A 24,646-nucleotide genomic window follows, 5' to 3' on the forward strand; every position below is an offset into this window, starting at 1 on the left:
ACTAGGATTGTTATTTGAAGCTTCAGATTCCTATCAATAGATAGATATCCTTCAATGAAAATATTTGAAACACATGCAGGCATCTAGAAAGAGTTCGAAGACTTAAATGAAGAAAAAAATATTTTCCCTTATTAATAAGTCCTATAAGGCATAAAAAAATATTACTTAAAATTTCGGGAATAAAGTGAAAAATCACGTCAAATGTCCGTATATATACACGAAAAAAAATGTCAGTTTAGAAAAATTTCAATGAAATTGGAATCAAAAAAATTCAAGCACTGCTTTTCCCCTTGTGATTGAAAGCTCTAGAGTTAAACGCCTTGAATAAAATAGAAAACTTATAAATTGTGAAAAATTATTTTCAATACCTGAAGGTTTCCACATCGAATATCTGGAAAATTGGCAATCTAAATGTATAAAAACTGTTAAAGAAATTATCTTTGAACTTCTTAGGAGACTTCAATTTCGACCCGATTTGCAATTGGGTACCAGAGTATCCCATATATTTTCATGTAAAATTATTTCATTTACATTCTAGAATGCTTAATAACATCTATGCAATTTGTCTGCATTCCCTTTTTTAATAGGCCAATATACTAGGTCACAGAAATCGATTTATCTAGGTTAGAATAATTTATAATATAGTAGTAGTAGTAGTAGTAGTAATGATGAGGGAATATTGTCCGGTGGGTAGGTTTTCTTGGACTTAGGACATCACTTCAACTGCCTAAAAATGATGGAAATAATGTACTGTTTCCAGGATTCACTTTTCTCTCTTAAATTTCACAGACAAGGAATTTCTTTCAAGCTTCCTTGTGTGCCTGGGAGAGACAGAAATTCGTTACCATAATATGTTACTTATAATTCCAGGCATTCAATCGAGTAATTCTTTAGTTAAAATTACCTTCAACTGTTTGGAATAAATAATTACTGCATTTAAAATTAAGGTTTTATAATTACATTGGAGTTTAGATCAGGCAGGAATAGTATATACTGATGCTGTATGTAATTTTTGGATAATATTTATGGAAGCATTATTATTGAAGACAGCTGCAGACATAGTGTCTGCAGCTGTCTGCTGCATTTTGTGACTCAGCAAAAGCTTTCGATTGTGTCAGTCATGCTGTATAACTGTGGAAGCTTGAATAATATAGTTTCCTAGACTTGGGACACCTTAGCTATGTCAAATGCCATGAAAACATGAAAAATTATTTCAAGTGCCTGGAATATAATTAAAAATACTATCTATGTCTGGAACTGTTGTAAAAGTCCTAAAAGGCATTCGAAATTACTCAGAAAGTCCGAAAGATATGAAAAAAATCAAATTTCTGGGTTTTATAAAATATGCCATCAAATAACTGGTATTAAATTAAAATTACGTCAAATGCATTGAAAAAGTAAGTCAGTTTTATTCTTAGATATAAGATAGAAAATTCATCCAAAAGGTTAAAAAAAAATCTAAAATCCTTTTGAGTTTATGTCAAATGCACGAAAAAGTAAAGAAGACCCTATGGAATCTCTAGTCTTTGAAATAGAAAACATTTGTTTTCTTCCAGGCAATTGGAATTAGTGTTATTTCTTCCCGACAGTATCAGAAAAATTACAAAGTTTTCTTTTACGCGTTGTCATCAAAGATTGGCATCAACTCTTTTGATTTGATTATTTTCTTCACTTTTGGTGCAGTTCTTGAGAAGGATCCAGTCTTAAAACAATATTTCGCTTTTCATCCAGGCAATTAAATTTTTTTTCTCTTTTTAAGCTATTCCTGAGAGAAGAGTTTAATTTAGTTTTAGTTTTAAAATCCTCTATTTTCAATAGATATAAGTACTAGGTAAAATTGAATATTCAAAATAAATATTACTGTTTCGATAGGTATTAAATATTATATACATATTTAATTACCAATAGTTGTACACAAATAATAAATTATTGTTAAACTATAAATAAGTATAAATGCAGTGTTTTATACTATAAATACAAATACTTCAACAATATGTCATTTTATATGTAATCTTCAATTTGTTAAAGATATGAGTCATTTAATACTGCTAAAGTTGGAATGAACACTTTAATTCATAGCATTAGATTGAAAATTTTGTTGTTATTAACTTTTTAAAGAGTTGTCCTATACTTTTTTACTCGCAACTTTTTATATTACGAACATTCTATTTACAATAAAATACACACTTTTAAATTTCAGACAATCTACTTATATAATATAATTTCTGATTTAAAAGGTGCGCCAAATATATTTGTCAAATATTCGCTCTTTAATATTTACATAATATTTTCATGTTACTAGGGTAAATATTTGAAGCTTTAGATTTATTCAATAAAAATATTTTAAATACCTGAAGGCATACAGAATGAGTTCGAAGAGCTTTAAAGCTTTAGAGTTAAATACTTAGAATGAAATAAAAAACCACTTCAAATGTGAAAAATCGTTTTCATCGCCTGGACACTAAAAAAAATTACAGTAAATTTCTGGAATTTTGACAATCTAATTGCAGTCCCTTTTTTCGCAGGCCAATATATTCGATCACAGCAATCAAAATCTAAAACATTAGGTTAGAATAATGTATAATATAGTGGTAGTAGTTGTAATGGTGAGGGAATAGTGTCCTGGAAATGATGAAAATAATGTACTATTTCAATGAATAACTTTTCTCTCTTAAATTTCACAGAAAACAAATTTCTTTCAAGCTTTCCTGTGTGCCTGGAAGAGACTGAAATATTTTACTAATTCCAGGTAGTTGATCCAGTAATTTTCTAAAATTGCCATTAGTCTTTTAGGCTTTTTTGAACTTAGGATACCACCTCAACTGCCTGGAAATGATAAAAATAATATCCTATTTAATGCAATAATTTCTCTCCTAAATATCACAAAACATGAATTTCTTTCAAAATTCCCTGTGTGCCTGGAAAAGACAGAAATATGCTACTAATTCCAGGCAGTCAATAAAGCCATTCTTTAGATAAAATTACCTTCAACTGCCTGGAATAATTAAATAATTAATTAATTAATTACTGCATTTTAAAATAAAATTGTTTCATAAATACAATGAGGTTTAGATCAGGCGGAAATACTACTGATGCTGTATGCAAAGAACTAGGACGATATTTATTCAAGCATTAGAAATAAAATGGTATCTGCAGCTGTATTTTGGGACTTAGCCGAAGCTTTCGACTGTGTCAGCCATGATGTATTACTGTGGAGGCTTGAATAATATAGTTTCCTGGACTAAGGATACCTTATAATTCCAAAATAATTTTCGTTTCAAAATTGTAGTTATTTTTTAAATTTTGTGTTAATTTAGTGTTTACTTAGTGTTTATAATATAGGTAGCGTACTGCTGATAAGATATTAAAATATTTCTTTTGTTACCGGTGTGCAAACCACTGATTTTAATTGATTGATTCAGTTCTTAATTGTTTTACATTTTGCTCAATAAATTAAAAAAAAAAAAAAGTTCAAGGTCAAATTCAATGGCTCCAAAAGGTTACCAAGAATTTGGGAGATATCGGGGTGCATATATTAAAATGGATCACTCTTGAAAGTAAGGATTTAAACTTGGCAAATATATGGAAACTATATCGACATTCTGGCAATTATTCAAATCGATATACCATCACCACCATCCGATAAAAAGCAATACCTGCTAAAGCTCATTAAAGGTGCGCAAACAACATAAAAAAAGCTGCAACTTCTGTTTACAAAATCGACAAATAGTGTAAATACATTAATTAAAAAAAAAAAAGGAAAAAGAAGGAAAAAGAGAGTGAAACCAGTCACCGCGAAGTTTAAGTAGCCAGAGTCACACAAACCCGGCGTCTTGTCGGCCATCTTGAATCGCAATCGGACCGCTTGTTAACACGATCGCTTTTTTTCCGAACAGGTTGGTAATACGATAACGCGATCGCGAAATGGGCGTGGTCCCGTGCGCCAGGTGAGCCGAAAACCACGCCCATTCACGCAGGTAATCGGATACACGACGGTGTTTTGTTTTATATATATTTTTTAGTTGATCAAAAGTGGAGGCGCCCCACGGATTGTATGCTCGAGTTCGGTTTTTTGTCCTTATCAGGCTCACAGTGCTACGTTCGCGATTTCCTATTTGTTTTTTCTTTATTAGGAAGATTATATCAGACGTCGCTGTCTCGATATTAATAAAAATATCTTGATTGCCTCGTCCTATAATCCACGTTTTGAATAAATTGCCTGAAAAGTTAATAAAATCTTATGATACAAAGTTTTGTGGTAATGTCCCCAGGATGTTCCAAACACATTAAAAATAGCAACAAAATATATATTCCTTATAGGTATGCCTGTACATAGAACGTCCATCAAACTCACAGGCATGCATCACTCTTGTCACTTTATAATCTCTCTTAACAATTTGGCAAAGACGAGCAATGCAATGTTTATCCGGATTGCATGATTTATTGCTTTTGGCCTTTTTTCTCTGTTGTCATCTTAAATAGAATAATGGTGGAATAAGTAGACTCAAGCAAAGCAAATAAAGTTCAAATACATCATATTTTCCAATTTTCCTATTTTCTATGTCCAGTGCATGATTTAATGCTTCTCGACTGTTTCCTTTGCATTCCAAAAATTTAAAAACTAGTAAAAAGAAGATATTACAAATTAACGACCAATCAGTCAATCAATTGTCAATGGTGACTAAAGTTTTTGAAAAGCTATTTTACGAATATTTATTCAACTTAACTAAAAACATTATACCAGGTAGGCCATCGGAAACGTACCGCAAAGCATAACTGCTAGAGATTTTTTTAAAACCCAAAAACACGTCAATTTGTTTGTATGGGAGACAACTTTTGCCCCAAAAATAATTGCAAAATCTTCAACCCGCTAAGTGGAGGTATTATCCTCTAATTTTTTTCAAATAGGAGTAGGGGTTCAATCATATTTGATTAAAAAGAGCTATTAATTCCCTATACGTTGTTGCTTATTTAATAAAAATCTGTCAACTCGTTTAGAAAACATGAAGGATTGAAGTTGGAAAATAATTTTTTTAAAAAACATATAAATTATATCAATTAAAGAAAAAAATTTCCGCATTAATCAAGCAAATGCTAAAAATGTTGCCCGCCAACCTTCATACAGTAATACAAATTATCTTCAAACCGTTCTCGAACGTTCTGTAGAACTTCCGGGGTCACTTCGCGACAAACATCAATAATTCCTCTTCGCAGGTCTTCTAATGAGGCAGGTGGAGTGCTATGTAGTACTTCACAAAAGTAACCTCATTTCAGTAAAATGTACTTTGCTTTTTATATGCCCCACAGAAAAAAGTCTAAAGGAGTCAAGTCGGGTGACCGGGGAGGCCACTCAATTGAACCCCTTCGACCTATCTACCGACCTGGAAAGGTATTGTTTAAATAATGGCGCACATTTTAAGAGTATTGTGGAGGTGCATCGCCTTGACAAACAAAACTTCACCTGCAAAACCCATTGTCATCATTCTCTGGAAGCTGTTTGGACTTATTTTTAAACCAAATGGTAATCTTGTATATCTATAAGATCCTGAGCTTGTACTAAAGCTGGTAATATCTCTTGAATTTTCTTGCAAGGGTATTTGATGAAACCCTGCTTTAAGATCTAAAGTAGTAAAATATTTAGCTCTCCCTAGCTGATCTAATATGTCATCCATTCTTGGCAATGGAAACTTGTCTGATAATAATTTTTTATTTAATGCTCTAAAATCTTCACGATTTTTCTCCATTTGCTGACTTTTTAGGAACCAATAAGATTGGACTGTTGTATTCTGATATAGAAGGTTCAATTATACCATTTTGTAATAATTTTAAAACTTGTGAATTTATTTCTGGAATTTGTGAATGTGGTGTGCGATAATTTTTTATGTAAACTGGTGTTGGATCTGCAAGTCTCAATTCTTGTTTATAAAAATTATTGGTTGTTAATTTATCTGTGTTTAACCCAAAAATATCTGAAAATTCATGACATAGCTGAACAACTTCTCTTTTTACAAAAATAGGCATATTCTGATTTAATTCCGCGTGCAAAGCTTTGTTTCTATTTTCTGTATCACAATCGTAATTATAAATATGATAGTCGGCTAATTTTGCAGTTTCGATATTGGCATTTTTTATTACAACACTTTCTAATGTAGTATTTACTATTCGTATAACAGGGCTTGTCCTTGACACTATTGATCCAGCAACAAAAATTCCTGGAGAAATTTCCTTATTTAGTACAACAGCATCCTCTGTAATATTTTCTAATTTTTTAATTTTTCGTAAAATCTCGCATCTAGGTGGTATTATCAAGATGTCATCTTCTGGACTATTATAAATCGGTACAGTGATGCTCCTATTAGAATTTAGCAATTTCATAGTTCACTTAGCATAATCTAAATAACACTGGTATTTACAAATAAAATCACGGCCTAAAATACCATCAGATGGGATCGGAAAATCTTTGCTTACTATATGAAATGAATGTTCCACTGAATAAGCATTTTTAAAGTAAATTTGCGTTGTTGTCGCACCTAATGAATTTGTTATACCGTCTGTTATACCTTTGATTTGACTAGCGTTTGATTTATTTACTATTTGCTGTGGATTTATTTTTGTTCTCTTAATTAGTGAAATATCTGCTCCAGTATCAATCAATAATGTTATGTTGTCATTCCCCGTTATTTTCAAATTAACCACTACAAAATTAGAAAGTGACAGGTCCAAATTAAAAATATTTAGATTTCCCCCACTAGACCCAAATGGGGTTCCCGATTTTTGGAAACGAAAGTTGGTTTTCCGATTGCTGATTTTCATACGTCCTGACAAAGGCATTACCTCTGCCTCTTTGTGCGAATCCTCTATTAAATCTACTTCTTCTATTTCCACTATAACCTCTAAAACTTTGAGGAGGAGGGGTCAGGTACCTGGTATTATCAGTTTGACGCTGGTATTGCCCTTCATAACAATAATTGTTGCTACCCCGATAGTAATTTCCTCGCCTTGGCTTGTACTGACCTAATGTGAACAACACTGCAGATGAACCGGATTCATTGCTTACATTTACAAATTTAGCTATAGCTTCTTGACAAGTTCCAAAAGTTCCAGCTTCCAAAACTAATTTTATTTTTTCTGAATTTGAATTTGTTTTTAAAGCTTTTACAACAATATTTGAAGCATATTTCTCGGCTACAGAAACTGGTACACCTTCATTAATATATGCTCTCTTCAATTTTGTGGCTAAGTCCTCCACTTTTGCAGCGTATTCGGACGGCTCTTTGCTATGCTGTCTAAGAGATGGCAATTTTGCTGATATTAGCTCTAAGCTTTCGCTTATTATGCCACTTTTTATTTTATGACTAATATCGGCTAAAGAGTCTCCATCCCCGATTAAGTCTCTAGCTCTTCCTGTCAATTTTGTTCTAACATAAGCTACAGCATTTTGCTCATTGCCTTCGCAATTAGCTTGCAACAGGCTAAGTGAATCTAAAAATTACTGAAGCCTATCGACTGAACCATCAAATTCTTGAGACAAAATCTTGCTGACAAAGTTAAAAAATTCAATATTTGTCATTGCCATTTTTGTAAGTGTCTGTATTTTCTGTTCTTGATACGTATTGCCTAATTCTGATTCTTGTTCTTCTCCATCTTCACTACACACCAATTCTTCGTCTACTACTTCCGTATTTATGATTTCAGTGCACGAGGTGGGTACCTTATAAGGCACTTTAAGAATCTGAAAGGATCTAATGACTCTATCTCTTGCGGAAGAGAATATTTTCTTAACGTGATAATATTGCTTTTCATCTAATGAACGATAAATCGAAATAACTATTTTTACAAATTGATTATAATATTTTACAAGATTATCCCTAACCTCGATATGTATTTCTTCAGACTTAGGCACTTTTGCTTTTAAAACTCGTTTTGACTCATTTGTAATTAACTGTTTTAAATTTTGCAATTTTACAAGGATCTCTTCTCCGCTTTCCGTCATAGGGTTAAATAAACATTAGTTCATTAAAAAAAAACATAATTAAATGAAATAAATTAAGAATATTTATTGTTTTAGTTATTATGGTACCATTATTTTTGCAAAATTCCCAAGCCAATAATTTATGCATCAACTGCTTTTTTTTTTTTTAAAATACGCAAGTAAAATATTTAAACTTTAATCGTGTTTTATACCTATACGCGAATTTTGATAACTTTTCTGTATTTCTGGCAGTTCCTGCATTAATCTAAAATTCATTATTTATGCTCATCTTAAAACCTATTAATTCATACCTCAACTTACTTAAAAATATTTTCAAAATATGACCTATATAATTATTATAACCATTGAATAAGCAGACCGTTATTTTGATTTTTAATTTACTGCTTAAATATACAAATTTTACCACTACTATAAAATCTGCTACGAGATATAGCGATATTTGGACTGCAATTCCTCATTATTCTTAGTTTACCGTAAACTAATGTGTATACGTAAAGCTAATGTACATAAAACTTTTGAAAACATCTTGTCGAACTTGCATTGTCTTATTTATTTAATGTAACACGACGTTTCGGTTGGTAAGTATCTCCAACCGTTATCAAGTGTAAACTGACAGCAAACTATTATTCTATAGGCTTATATACTAGATGTGTGCAGCGATGTGGAAAGGAAAGTCATCCGTAAAAAGAGTTGGGGGGAGAACACGCCTCTCTCTAGATCCTACACTGTCCTGAGAGTAGAAGCTTCCAGATGTTGGGTACATCGACGCTTGGCTGGCTGAAGATCCCCTGATTCTGTGAAATGAAAACTGCCTTTACGAACTTCCTCTTCCGCCAGTGCTGTTCCTTGTGCAGAATCTTGGCTTCTAACCAATGGATATTGTGTCCATTATGCCACGCGTGCTCTGCTATTCCGGATTTGGAAACCTCTCCTCTTTGGGTCCAGCTGCGATGTTCCTTCGCTCTGACTTCTAGGGGGCGCTTCGTTTCACCTATGTATGAGTCACCGCACTCACATGGGATCTGGTAGACGCAATTTTTGGTATCCAACAGGCCATCAGGTCTTTGATACCACGCTTCTGATAGTGGTGCTAGATCTAAAGGCAGTTCTAATATTGTACTTGCTGGCAATGCGTCGGATTTGTTCCGATGTACCCCTTATGTAAGGTATGGGTAGAAGTCTGGTTGTCGTGGTGGCCTCGTGTCTGATTTGATTTGGACGCGTCCTTTGGATGGTCCTACTTATTAGCTTCTTTGGATATCCTTTGGACTATGCCATGTAATGGTCCAATTACGTAAGGTTCAAAAAGTGTCAAAAGAAACAACCTGATGTTTTGCATACGTATATTGCACCTCGACTGACTATCACTAGGCAGCCTAGATACCCCCAATTGGTGTTACAAAAGAATATTGCTTACAATGCAATATTAATAATTGAGACACATTAATCAGTTACCTAATAGTAATTTATAGAATATATAGAGTGATTCAGATTTAGATTACTAACTTGCACTACACATTGGACGCACTTTACGAATAGGGGCAATTCAATTTTCACTATTTTGATAATAACTATTAACAATCAGAAGGCATTGTTCTAGCGTAAGGTGCTTCATGGTTACTAACTCCCATCTGTCAACTTTCAATCGGTCACGTCATAATCATGTGACATTATGACTGTTAAATATAGCGCGCAATTCAAATCTTGTGTTTTTATTAACCCTTATAATTAGAAGAGAGAGCCTGCGATCTAATGGTAATAATATTAAACAAAGAACCATACAATTAATCTCAAACATTCTTAAACAAAAGGCCGCTCAAGACCATCGAAGACATATTTCTTTTTAACTACGCGCGAATCCCTTTAAAGGGAAAAACGAATAAAAAACGGCCACTAATTCTTTCAACCCCGAATTTTAAAGGGATCAAATGGCGCATAAAAACAAAAGTCTAATGACCGCGAGAATCGGAAAAATAACCCTAATTGCCCTCGCTAATTCCCCGTTTTTCTCTTCTTAGATTTCTTTTCGAAATTCAGCCCAAAGAGGAAAAACCCTTTCTGTTTTCGTCTCGGGGGAAGGCGGTGACGGCAAATTTTCTTTTAAACCATTTTGAAGGCGTATTAATGTTCCTAGAATGTTTCTAAGTGTTATTTTATATAAGAGTAAAACAAGAGGAAAGTCCTATCAATATTATCTCCTTTAAATATCTCAAGAATGTTTAAACTAAAAGACCTAGAATATAATTCAATAGGAAGTTAAATCCTGACAGTTTCCATCCCAAAATTTCGTTGTTTGACTTATGTTATTAACGCCCAACCAAACCCAAAGCTCATTACTCACTCTCGACGACCTCTCGACACCTCATAATACAACGCAGACAAAACTTCTAATTTTTGAATGGTATTATGAGCGTAAAGAATGTCCTCAGACAGCCTCATTTACTAAGTTTTGCCGTGTAAACAGGAATCAAAAATAAAACGACAGATAACGAGCTAGAAAGAAATATATGGTATAAGACTATTTCTGGACCCTGGATTCCATCCCGTCGAAGGAATTCGGATATTTCGGATAACAGCGGTTAAAGAGTTATTTTTAAAAGTGATATTTTACTGTGTGGTGACACGAAATGGTCTGATTTATGTTTCGAAAAATATTTATATTTTTTTGTTTGGTATTTACGTAATGATAAGGACAATTTTTCTTCCAAGTGTTCTTAGAATTTGATGTTTTAGCTTTCATAACAAAGAAACTTATTTCGTGTCAGCGGCATAATCTAAGAATATTTTGTCATATTCTTGATATCTGAAAAAGTAAACTCTGAGATCTTAATGAATAAAAAGAACCAAATTTGGTTCTATAGGCATTTTTAGTAAATTTGCCTATTTCAAACCGAAACACCTTGCCTATATTTGCATTTTACTGTAAATTCTTTACATATTTTATATGATATTTACGTGCCTGTATTTTTTTTAGTTATTTACGTTGAAACAATTACTTTACCCTTCTAAAATACTCTTTTGATTTTCATATTCTTTGTTTTATGAGAATGTTGCATCTACATTTTCAATATCAAACTTTAAAGTGAATGCCCCCCTTAAAGAACAAACATTCTCTTCGGCCACTACTACCTAAAACGGCCAATATTTCAAAAACTTATGTGTAGTGACACGAAATGTTCTGATAAATGAAAGTAAACCACTGCAAATAAAGAGCATGGTGTAAATAACAGAAAAAGACAATCAATTAACCAAATTTTGGGAAATAGAAGAAGTCCCACATCAACAGCAGATCAAGCCAGAAGACCAAATATGTGAAGAGTTCTTCCAAAAAACAATAGCAAGAAACAAGGAGGTAACTTCGACATGGTAAAGCTGTCATTTAAGGAGTACCCACCTCAAATAGGGGAATCAAAGTCTCGAGCCGTAACAAGATTTCAACAGTTAGAGAAAATTTTTTCAAAAAACAGGAACCTTTACGACCAGTATAGACAATTTATGGAAGACTACCTGAGGCTCGGGCACATGGAGAGATTGCCGAGATACGCGAACAAGTAAGGAAAATACTACGTACCCCACCAAGCTGTCACAAGATCTTCTCTTGTACAACTACAAAACTGAGGGTAGTATTCGACGCATCGTGTAAAACAACCAACCAGCAGAGCTTAAACAAAGCAATGCATACCGGACCCAGGTTACAAAACGACCTAGCAGATATCATACTACGCTGGCGAAAACACCGAGAAAAGTGGACACCGCAGATCAAAAATACCAACAGATCGTATGGAGAGAGCATCCAGATGAACCACTACAAGAATTGCGATTGACCACAGTAACCTCTGGAACAGGCGCAGCACCATTCTTAGCCATAAAAACCCTTTACCAGCTAGCCTACGACGAAGAAAGAAATTTTAAAAAAGCATCAAAGATTCTCCTGGAAGACTTCTTTGTCGATGACGTACTCTCTGGTGCCAACAGTGTCACAAAAGCACATGCACAGTACAATGAGTTAATTAAGCTGCTAAAATCTGAAAAGTTCACACTAAGGAAATGGACAGCAATTCCAAAGAATTTTTGCAAAAAGTTCCAGAAGAATTAAAAGAAAAAAGCACCGTGGAAACTGGTCAAGAAGAGGTGAAAAAGTCACTAGGAATATTATGGACTCCAAACGACGATAGCTTTCACTTCAAAGTCAATGCCACCACAAGAACCATCAACACTAAGAGGCAGATGCTGTCAGAAATTGCAAAGATATTTGACCCATTAGAATCGTTAGCGCCCTTTACCATTAGAGCAAAACTAATCATTCAGGATCTATTGTTGCAATCGTTAGCTTGGGATAAAATTTTCGGAAGAGAACTCTACAAGATATGGCAGACGTTTCAAGAAAAAACAAAGAGCATTTCAGAAATCCGAATTTCATGACAGATTTAAAAACAACAAGGAAATTGAACTCGTAGGATTCTGCGACGCATCAAAAAAGGCATACGGTGCAGTAATCTACAGTAGAATAAGAACTGGAAATACAACTAATATTACTATGCTGCAGGCTAAATCCAAAGTAGCCCCAGCAAGGAACCGGATGACCCTTTCAAAACTGGAATTATGTGCTGCAGTATTACTTGCTAAGCTAATGGACAAAACGCAAAAGGCCCTCAAAACAGATTGCTTAGAGATCTATGCATGGACGGATTCAATGATCACGTTAGGATGGATTAAAGGAGATACTGCGAGGTGGAACACGAACCACCGCAGAACTGGCCCCATGTCAAATCTCAAGACAACCCATCTGATGTAGTCTCAAGAAGTATCGACATTATCGCTTTCAAAGAATCACAATTATGGTGGAAAGGACCAAATTGGTTGTATAAAAAAGAAAAATGGCCAAAAAATATAGAAATTCCCAGTACTCAAGGAGGGCTAAAAAACCAAATGTCATCAATCATGTGTCATCACCATACGAGAACAGATTCTTCTTCTTCTTCCTCAAATACAATGGACTCGCGTCATTTCAACGGCCGCCCAATCTTGTTGTTTATTATGGACCTACAGTTTAACGTGGGTTCCGAGCCACGATAGTTTTTTTTTATGACAAACACAAACAGCCATGCCTATGCAAGGATTTAAACCTGAGACCACACGATCGCATCGTGGACGCTTTGCCCATGGTGCTACCGGGGTCGGCTACGAGAACAGATGTGGAGTCGTTTTTCATCAATGACTAAAATGCTAAGGGTCCTTTCAATATGCAGAAGAATGAAAAAAGGATCTCCAAGAGGAAATTTATCTCCAGAAGAACTACAGATAATATTGCAAACCGTTATCCGCTGCGTAGAAGATTCAGAATTTAAAGAGAAAATGAAACTACTCAAACACCGCAAAAACATTGACAAAATGAGTAACCTACAGAACCTGCACTATATTGATCATTATCTCGATATGTTGCATATCCTTATGGGTTATGAAGAGGCAGTACAAGCGACGTCGATCTACACATGACCCCAACGAGACGACGATGGTGGAACTCCGACCCTTTCTTCAGCAGTAAGCAGAGAGAGCAAGGACATACATTTTTTAGTATTTTTACATTTTTTGGTAGCTTTAAGTATCCATGCATAATTATATAAAATTTTTTATGTTAATCAATAAAGGTGTTTGCGATCGATTTTAACCTCACGTTTGTTCGCAAGGTCGTAATTGGCAAATAGTTAAAATTATGATTACGTTTCTCCTCTTAATTTTTATAATTATCACGAATTGTTATTTTAAGATTGATAAAAATAGTTGTTAATTTTTGTAAATAAAGCAGTATTGCGTTCTACACCCAGTAGTCATTCATTGCTCAACCCTCTACGACTAAGCAACCTTGTCTTAAACCTATAGTGAGGCTATATTTGTTTGGTATTTACATATTGATAAGGACAATTTTTCTTAAATGTTCTTAGAATTTGATGTTTTAGCTTTCATAACGAAAAACCTTATTTCGTGTCAGTGGCATAATCTAAGAATATTTTGTCATATTCTTGATATCTGAAAAAATTAACTCTGAAATCTCAATGAATAAAAAGAATCAAATTGGAAAATTTGGTTCTATAGGCATTTTCAGTCAATTTGCCTATTTCAAACAGAAACACCTTGCGGATATTTGCATTTTACTGTAAATTCTTTACATATTTTATATGATAGTTACGTGCCTGTATTTTTTTTGAGTTATTTACCTTGAAATAATTAGATTACCTTTCCAAAATACTCTTTTGATTTTCATATTTTTTGTTTTATGAGAATGTTGCATCTGCAGTTGAAATTTTCTTGATTTTATTTTTTCAAATACCTTATGATTAAAAATCGATAATATGATCCTTCCTGGAATAATACGTTTTTTTTTAATACAACACACTGACGGTTTACCTGGGTAGAAAACGTTGAATTTTTTTTCCAAATAAAAAAAAATAATGTAGTTTTTTGTCAGGCACTTAAAGTCAATAAAATATGCGTAAACCAGATAAATACTCCCTGGTAAGCCTCTATGTTCTGGGAGAATCTTGTCTATGCTAGTTCTAGGCAGTTGATATTATTTAAATTACTATAACTGTTAGGAAATAACCGATCAACACCCTTTTCTGTCATCAAGACGTATTTATTATTTGGTTTATGTTCACAATTTTAAGGATATGATCGATCCCACAGTACATACATAAAACAATTAATTTAAACTGTTAAACGCTAACACTATAAGTATAACCCATGAATTCTCATAAGACCGTCCGGCTCCAAACTCTTAGGCCCTTTTTCCTATCACTTTTTGATGAAATATGCACTGAATGGGCAATTTTGCATCCACTAAGTAATAAGTAAGTTGATAAAAAGTCCCACAGTCAAAGTTTAGTTGTTACCACCACCAAGATATTGGTACTACACAGTGACCACAGTGTAGTATGTGAGTCGATTCGCGATCTAAGTAAAAAGTTACTCATGAATTATGTCTAATATCTTTACTCTTTAAATCCTAATAAAGGTCTCCCTCTAGACTCTTGACCAATTATTGAACCAATATTGCAGTACACAGTCGAGGTAAGTCGTTATCAGAGAGAGTGCGTAAGTCTCGCGCTCACAGTGAAAAGTTGGTCACGAGGTCTTCCCAATTTGCCCTATTATTTGTATTATTCAAGACGGGTTTCGCTCATTCTTTCTCTCTCGTTACACCTTTAGTGATCAAGTTTAGGTCTATAATCCCTAATAACCCAAAAACGGTGCTCTATCTTTATACTATTATAATGATCTAATAAAGGTCCGTAAATCCTCCTATACTCTGACCTCACTTAAAATCTACTTTTATAAATATAAATGTTTCTTGTTCCGTCATCTTGTATTGATGAAATAGGTTAAAGTAGCCCATTGTGTTTAAAGTATAAGCACCATTGTCCCTTAATAGTAAGAACTAAGTAAAGTTACCGGTTAAGAAGCAAAAGTCAGTGTAAATAAAGTTAAGTAATACATAAAGACAGCAAAGACAATCCATAGATTACACCTAGTGTACTAAAGAATTGTTTCGTTTTCCTATCTTTGGATCTAATAAATGAGCATATTTTGTATTGTACAAGTTTGTTTCATTTATTAAATTAATTGGTTTAGCGCCATGTATGCGGTGGTTCTTTATTAAAGATAAAAAGTAAATATATACAGTCAACTAGTACTCTTCAGTAGCACAATTAAAGAATTGTGTCCTTCTCTATTTGTCGCAGAAGTATTTAAGATCGAACTTTGAAGTGAATGCCCACTTTAAAGCGCAAACATTCTCCTTGGCCACTACTACCTAAAACGGCCAAAATTACAGAAACTTTTAATAAAATTTGTTTGAACTATTAAAAACACTAAGGATAATCTGAATATGATGATTTTTATTTTATGAGAATAATCTAGCTAGATTTTTAGATATGGAACTTTGAAGCGAGTGCTCATTTTAAGCATCAAGCATTTTCTTCGAATATATACCGTTACCCAAAGGGGGCAATATTTCAAAAAAAATTAAATTGGTTTTAAATATTAATATTATTTATTAAGAATACTCTTCTGAATATTATGCTCTTTGTTTTATAAGAATATTTTATCTAGTATTTTAATTAATATCGAATTTTGAAGTAAGTGTTTGCCTTGAAGAGCAAACATTCTCTTTCGCCACCACTACACAAAAGAGCGAATATTTCGAAAACTTTTAATAAAATTAGTTTAAATTATTAAGCTAATTGTTAAGAATATTTTTTTAAATATCATGCTTTGTGTCTTATATGAATATTCCAGCTAATTTTTTAAATATCAAAATTTGGAATGAGTGCTTACCTTAAAGAATGAACATTCTTCTTGACCACCACTATCCAAAAGGGCCAATGTTTTAAAAACGTTAAATCAAATTAGTTTAAAGTATTTGGAATATTTATTTAAAATACTCCTTTAAATATCGCGATGTTGTTTTATAAATATATTCCAACTATTTTTTTAGATATCGAACTTTGAAGTGAGTGCTCACCTTTAATATCAAACTTTCTCTTCGAACGCCACTACCCAAAAGGACCAATATTTTAAAAACTTTTAATCAAATTAGTTTAACCTATTAAGATTATTTCTTGACAATACTTTTCTGAATATCATGCTGTTTGTTTTATGAGAATAGTCCAGCATGTTTTTGAATTATCGGTTGTTGAAATGAGTGCTCACTTTAAGACATAAACATTCTTCTCCGCCACCAATACACAAATGCGGTAATATTTCAAAAACTTTAAATCAAAGTAGTTTGAACAGTGATTGTCGTTTGTTAAAAATACTTTTCTAAATATTATGCTTTTTGTTTAATAAGAATATTTTAGCTAGTTTTTTAGATATCGAACTTTGAAACGAGAGCTAATTTTGAAGAACAAACATTCTGTTTGAACACCACTATACAAAAGAGCCAATATTTTAAAAACGTTTAATCAAATTAGTTTAGAAGACTAATTTCATTTAGTAAAAATACTCCTCTAAATACAGTGCTTTTTTCAATGAAAATATTTTGGCTAGTTTTTTAAATATCAAACGAAATGAGTGCTTACGTTGAAGAATATACTGCTCGGTCACCACTACCCAAAAAAAGCCAATATTTCAAAAACTTTATATCAAATAAGTTTGAACTATTTAGGATATTTATTTAAAATACTCCTTTGAATATCATGATGTTGCTTTATTAAAATATTCGAGTTAGGTTTTTAGATATCGAACTTTAAAGTTGGATATATTTAACCTTGAAGGTCAAATATTCTCTTCGAACACCACTTTCCAAAAGCGCTAATATTTTTGAAACTTTTCACCAAATTAATCTCAATTATAAAGAACATTTATTGAGAATACTCCTTTGAATATCATGCTTTTTGTTTTATGAGAATTTTTTAGCTAGTTTTTAAGTTCTCGAACTTTGAAGTGAGTGCTTACCATGAAGAACAAATATTTTTCTCTGTCACCACTACAGAAAAAAAACAATATTTTAAAAACTTTTAATCAAATTAGTTTGAACTATCAATACCGTTTATTAGGAATACCCTTCTGAATATTATGCTTTTTGTTTTAAGAGAATATTTTAGCTAGTTTTTTAGATATCGAACTTTGAAGCGAGTGTTAATTTTAAAGATCAAACATTCTTTTAGAATACCACTACACAAAAGGGCCAATATTTCAAGTTTTTTAATTTTCTTACATTATTTTAAATATTTGGAATACAGTACATGTTATATAGTATAAGAATATAAGTTTTAAAACACTGAGCTTTAATTGACAAAATTTCAAAAAAAACCTGATAAATATTTAGTTTTTCGAGTTTCATTATGTCCCACTGTAGGCCACCGGGTGATTGGTCTTTAATAAGAAATTATATACCCTGTATAATCTGATATTTTTAGAGTCGTAAAATTCAAATGAATTTATGGATCCATGGCATATTATGTAGTTTTCCAGATATAATCAGTTGGAAATTAGTCGTTTTTGATTCTTAGATAAATTATTTTAATTTTTACATAAATTACTTAATAAACAAGAAAAGGGTTTTCATTACTACATTTTAAATTTGATGTGCTACCTGGTAATAAAGATATCACTTAAATTCGCAGCTTTTTTGACAATATTCCTCCATTTGGAGATTTGGGATTAAGACCTCTAAAAGAGTATCAAATTTTAACTGTTTAACTTTAAGATTTTCTTTAATTTTTATCGGGATCAATGAGCAACTACCCCTTAAACGTACAATACTTTTCAACCCTTTTTTTATTTCATTCATTAATTTCAACGACATTTGTTGCCCCGTTTTAATTGTCACCACCCCAAGACGCTTTTTTACGTTTATTGTTCCTGTATACAAATGTTCCTTTAGCTCGACACTCGCTACTTACCGAGCATATTGCTCTTTTATTATTTTTTTAAACTTCGTGACTGGGGTATTGATATGCAAATTTCACCCCTTATACCGTTCATTTTGGACTTTTTTCCTCCCTCTACAATTTTCCAAGAAATTAATTATTTTTATTTAGACTGAATAATTAATTTGATTTATAGAGAAAATAAATAATAAACGGTTAAAGTAAAATATATAAAATATCCACGATAACCCAAAAACACGAAAGTTCGATACAAATCCATTAATAAATTGAAGTTTTTTGGTAAATCCGATTGTTGTCATTATAGATACGCTGGAGTGTTGGAAAACTAGCGTTAAATAAAACAGGCTGCTAAATTCCCCCCAACATCACATTGACAAACCTATCTGGAAGGAACGTTGGACTATAAAAATCATAGAGCGGTAGTAAACAATCGATAAGTGTGGTAATCTTATGTTTATTATTAAATGTTCTTATGTGTCAAAGTCTTGCTTCGCATAGATACATAAGAAAAGACATCGTAAGCTGTCAAAGTTCTTCCATATTATTTACTTTTTCATCATGATATACAATAACGACATAATGGAACGATAGAAAAAAATTATGGGAGCTGTACTGGAGAGCATGTAGGCCAATATTTACTAAACTCGGAAACTAAATTAAAGAAAAATCTTTTTATAATTATAAAGGAGTATATAGAAGAAGTTTAAAATAAATTTTCTTGATTAGTAGAGTTGTGTACCCCACTATGGACAAATGTTGCTTCTGTTCTATAAGCCACTGACAATTTTTCTTGTGATCTTTACTATAAGAACCTTCAGTTGAAGCTGCTATGACTCTAATACTCATTGTTGCATATTCTTCCATTATTTCTCAATTTGTAATATTTCAGATTGAGCAGCGCATTTAGTAGGCCTCCTAATATTATAATAAATTATGAGATACGAATAATTCGAAAGTATCTGAATGAGAAGAGTTTGGAAACCCTTTAACTCAAAAAAGAGTTCGAGAATGGAATAAATAAAATGGGACTTATAGATGGTAGTGGATTATAATGGTAGCGCCTTTGTCATTCTTTGGTTCTTTATGTCTATAAGTGCTTTATTTGTTTTGTTAAAAAAATGAAAAAATGTTTCAAATTAATAGTGACGCTCATAGATAGAACACAAGAATTTTAGAAGATACAAAGTCAATTTGAAATTTGTTATGGAATAAGCCAACATACTTGAGAAAATAATGATTTTAAGATCATTTTACAATAATAGTAGAGAATTGAATTGCGAAAGAGTCCTTTTTTCAAAAGAACAAACTTAAGAACTTTTATTCTTTTCACATATTGGAACGGGAAAGTAAAGAAGATGAGAATGAAATGATGGGTCTCGTATAAAGTGAAACAAAGGATATTAAAATATCAATATCAGGTACCTCCATTTATTGTGTTGGAAAAATTAAATGAGGCAAAGATGAGGTAATACTGAAAATTCAATAATCTCATTATTTTTGAGCATGCTTAAACTCAAATATCAGGAAGGGTCAAAACAAAACAATGATTTAATTAAAACCGTAAAAAATCCAATATTGTTTCCATTTCTAGACATAATGCAAGGTTAATGTAAAATAAATTGTTTTTACTCAGAATATTTTCTTAAGGTTTTATCTCCATTTTTTGCGACATTCAAAGTGCTATGTCGATATACTGTTAATAAACCAGTATCAAAGGTTTCTTAGCCTAAAGGTATACAAGACCTTTTCCAGTAAGTAATATATCAGTTCTCTTTGTTACTATATGAATACATATGTGTTTGAAATTTTAGAGTTACAGGCCTTAAGAAGAAAATCAGCTGATAGACTCAAAGGTCATCGGATCCTTGGAAATGTTGCAGCTGTAAGAGAAACAGTTGAATGATCTCCTAGCCATCCAGTTTTGAAACATGCCTCTCCTTTACGTTTATCAGATCGATTAGTAAGAAGAATTTTACACGACGATCTGAAGTTCCACCCATACAAAATGATGATCGTACAAGAACTTGGTGAACGGAACTGATAAAATTGCAGAGTATATTCCAACGATATTCTTCAAAATGTTTTATAAAATGCTATTTTAATAAAGAGTGACGAAGCTCACTTTCACTCTGCGAAAAATGAAACGCCACTGCTGTTCTTTTGGCATTTGATGTCTCCACTTTTTTCAAGAGGGAGGCGTGACAGTTACTGCCGATCGATATGTCGATATGCTAATATTATGGACAGACCTAGAGAACGTGAACATCCAGATGTGTGATTGTAACAGTACGCCAAGAAGGACAATGGACGTTTTAAGGGAAATGTTTCCAGGGCGTGTATTCTCGCCTCCACTTATATTAAGTGGCTTACGCGTTCACCCGATCTGCGATTTTTTTCTTTGGAGATACTGGGAAGCGAAGATTTTTCAATACCATCACCGAACCATTGACGAGTTGGAAGCAGCAATACACTAAGAAATTACAGGAATATCGCCTCAAATTTGCTTCTCAAGTGATGAAAACCTTCAAAAAACAGCTTTGAATCGAAAAAACTGTATAGCATACATTTTCACTTATTAAAAATAAAAAATTATTAGCATTTATAAGGGGTTCTTAAATAAAGGTTAAAATATAGGCGACTATTTTCCAGGACTCTATTTCATTTAATCCCGAACTACATAGAATCACTTGGATCACAATCACAATTACTCTATTAGGGAGAGCGCCCACTAGAGATGTGCGCTTGAAGAGAAATGGAATAGCCAGCCATACACAGATATTATTTTGCACGGTTTATCGTGTCATCTTTAAAAACACGTGGAAAATCATGAGCGTGAGTGTTATGCGAACGCAAAATGATAGATCGGGAGGAGATTTTAAACGTGCATTCCGTTGGAGTGTGGGGAGTGCTGCTTACGTCGAGTTCTGTACCCACACTCCACACCACGTCAGGGTCTTTTAAAGTTACTACGTATTTCAAGTAGTTACTATTTTAGATTTTTATTATGACTGATATTCGTCACGCCACCAAAGAATTCTTAACAGAATTCATAGAGATCTATAGGTCTTATCCAGCATTGTGGAAAGTGAAATCGAAGGAGTATGTGAATAGAAACTTAAAAAATTTGGGATAAATTGCACTAGTGCAATTTTATCGCAAGGTCGATCCAAATGCTGATCGAGAGCTTGTCTCTAAAAAAGTTCAATCGATGAGGGGTTCGTTTCGAAAAGAGCTTAAAAAATCTGAAAAATTTAAGAGAAGTGGCGCTTCTAGTGATAGTATGTGCCAAGTCTCTGGTATTTCGATTTATTAATGTTTACCCGAGAGCATGAGTTACCTACAGAGAGTTTTGATACTATGGCGAACAGTCCGTCATCCTCCGAAGAGACCTCTGCTTTTGAGACCGGTGGTAACCTTGAGGAAAACGCTACACAAAATAGCCAAATTTCTTGAGTTGAAGAACAACAACCACGTGCTGCTAGAAAGGAGAAGGAAAAAGGTGAAAGCAATGAAATGGTTAGTATACATTTTATAATATTTCAGTTTTATTTATTGCTGACAATTTAGTGTCCACTTAAACTTTATATTTTATTTTTTTGTGTAAATATTCAAATTTAACAAACAAAACATTCTCAACAACATTTGTTCCCCTTGATAATCTGTAATTATATAATCGCCTTTCATGAGTAAGATCCCTTTGTGGAAATGGTTTTAAAATATGGTCATGTAAAGCAAATGCTTCATCTCCTATAAACATGAAGTTTAAATTTGCAGTAGTTTCCGTAATATGAGGCAAATAAAGTCGATCTGAAATTAAATGTCTGAAAAACGTCGTGTATCCTAGTACTCCACCATCTGATAGTCGACCATTTTTTCCAACATCAACATACAAGAACTCATATTCTGCGTTCACGATTGCCATTAACACAATACTATAAAAGTTCTTATAGTTATAATACAATGCGCCTGTATTTGGTGGCGGAAATATGCGAATGTGTTTTCCATCGATGGCGCCTCCACAGTTTGCTATCTGCCATTGTGAGTTAAAGCCTTCAGCAACGATTCTCCAATCATCTTCACTTGACGGCATCTGAAATAAAAGAATCAATACGAAATTTATTTTCATTAAGCTACAGCAAAATTATTAAAATCTTGTTAAGTAGGTATTACTAGTATTTTTGAACCTTTTGGCTAAATAGGATTTTATTTTACAGATTTTCAAAACACCTGTCAAAAGAGCAAAGACGAAGGTGACACCACATGAGATGCAACAGCAAATATTTATGAAAAGTTGCACGGACGCATTGAAAAACTGTGATGAAGAATCAGAAAGTACAGCTTTCGGCAAAGTTGTTGCCACAAAACATAGAAAGTTGAATGAGAGTCAACAGATGTACGCTGAAACCCTGATTACAAAAGTATTACATAAAGCTGCTCTAAATCAACTAACTGAAGACACTAGTATTTTCAACCTTCAGTCTCAAAATCGAAATAGTTTTTCTTCGCCCAGTTTGCTATCATCAATAACATCTTCACCAGCACCATCACCTGGAAGTCTGGAATATCAGGAGCAGTCACAAAATGCAGGACAGTTGATATCAGTTTTTTCAACGTATTTTAACATGTAAAATAACTGATATAAGCTTGAATAAAAAAAATATTCTAAACTTACCTTCAAGTAATCCTTATGTAATACCTCATATAGAGCTTTGCATGTTTCGGGTATGATGCGTCCTAAAGCTTGAGCAGATATTCTTGTAGTGAATTTAAGATCTTCATAACTACGTCCAGTAGCAAGAAAATGAAGAGTGGCAATAAGTCGTTCATCGGCAGGTATACTTTGTCTCATTGCAGTATCTTCTTTACTAAGATATGGTCGCATTAAACTTAGAAGTTCATCAAACGTATTGCTCTCCATCCTTAAGTAATTTTTAAAGTCGCCTGGATCATTATCTTTCAATTCTCGCAAAAGCGACATGTGACTATATTTATTTATTTTATTTTTCGTGGTTTCCATGGCCAGAACCGCACATACAATAATACAAATTTTTCTCTTTTTATTCATTTCACAGTCAACAAACCACAAACATCGAAAATTAACTCGAACTACTCGAAGGCATACGTAACTCGTCGCGCAACGAAATTTCACGTTGAAAATTTGTGCATGATCACATGCAGTTTCAAACGAAACGATAAATGACACTTTTTGCCCACACACATACGATTTTTCCCTTGACACTGATGTACCACGCGCAATCACATGCTAAATCATTTGGATACTTTTTCAAGTGTATGGTACTGACGGTCTTTTTACCATGTCGTTCTTTCATGCATGAGAACCGTCACATCTTAACACGCCACGATTTTTGAAACGAATGAATGTATGCGTATGGCCGACTAATGTTGTGCACATGAGGTGTGCATTAAGTGTAGTGGTCCTTGCTTTTATATGGAACGACGCTCATAGAAGCTGCGCAACAGCTGCTGGAAAGATTTTAAAGCTTCTTGATGCAGTGTCTCACTGCATGCGTGCTGAAACGTAGGACACGTTCTATTTTCGACTGATGCGTACCGAGGTGCTAATAATATGTTTAGTTATGTATAAAATTGAGTTTGAATACTTTTGTTTATACATTTATTAAAAATATGCGTGATGATCAAGAATTTAATGTTACATTCGTACAGTTAATAGAATCTCACCCATGTCTGTAGGATATTACTAGCAAAGATTATCGAATGAATGTGCAGGAGAAAGCTTGGTAAACTATAGCAAAACAATTAAATGCATCAGGTAAGCAAAACAAATTGTTTTTTTAAGTTTTAAAATTGTTTATTTTGTTTTATTACATTAAATTTTCTAATATTAAGTACGAATATATACATACGTATTATGCCATTGTTTTTAACTTTTAGAGCTGTGAAGCCAAAAAAAAGTTAAAACTTGACAGACAGTGTTTTCTTATAATATTATTCTTGCACAAGGTATTTATTTTGCTATAGTATTGATCCTGTAGGTGTCATAAAAAATCAGCGAGTTGGGCCCTAAAGGCTAGAGCTGTATTTGACGCTCGATTTTGGTTTCTGAGCCGAAGATGCTCGTTGTTATGAAAAGTTAGAATTTGCTGGTCCACTGTTGGCACTGAAAAAACTCCTTCGCGTTTCCTGATAAAGTTATGTAAAACACATACAGCCTGGATGATGTCATCTACTTGCTTGACGTTGCAATTGACTGGTGTTTCTAGAATTCTAAACTTAGATG

At 33.1% G+C, this 24,646-nt stretch overlaps 1 pseudogene; it reads right to left on the reverse strand.

The window, feature by feature from the left end:
- Positions 1–22,067: 22,067 nt before the first annotated feature.
- On the reverse strand, positions 22,068–23,669 carry LOC126739122 (uncharacterized; annotated as a pseudogene).
- Positions 23,670–24,646: the final 977 nt, after the last annotated feature.

Source organism: Anthonomus grandis, chromosome 8 (assembly GCF_022605725.1).
Source record: "Anthonomus grandis grandis chromosome 8, icAntGran1.3, whole genome shotgun sequence".
Classification (NCBI taxonomy): domain Eukaryota; kingdom Metazoa; phylum Arthropoda; class Insecta; order Coleoptera; family Curculionidae; genus Anthonomus; species Anthonomus grandis.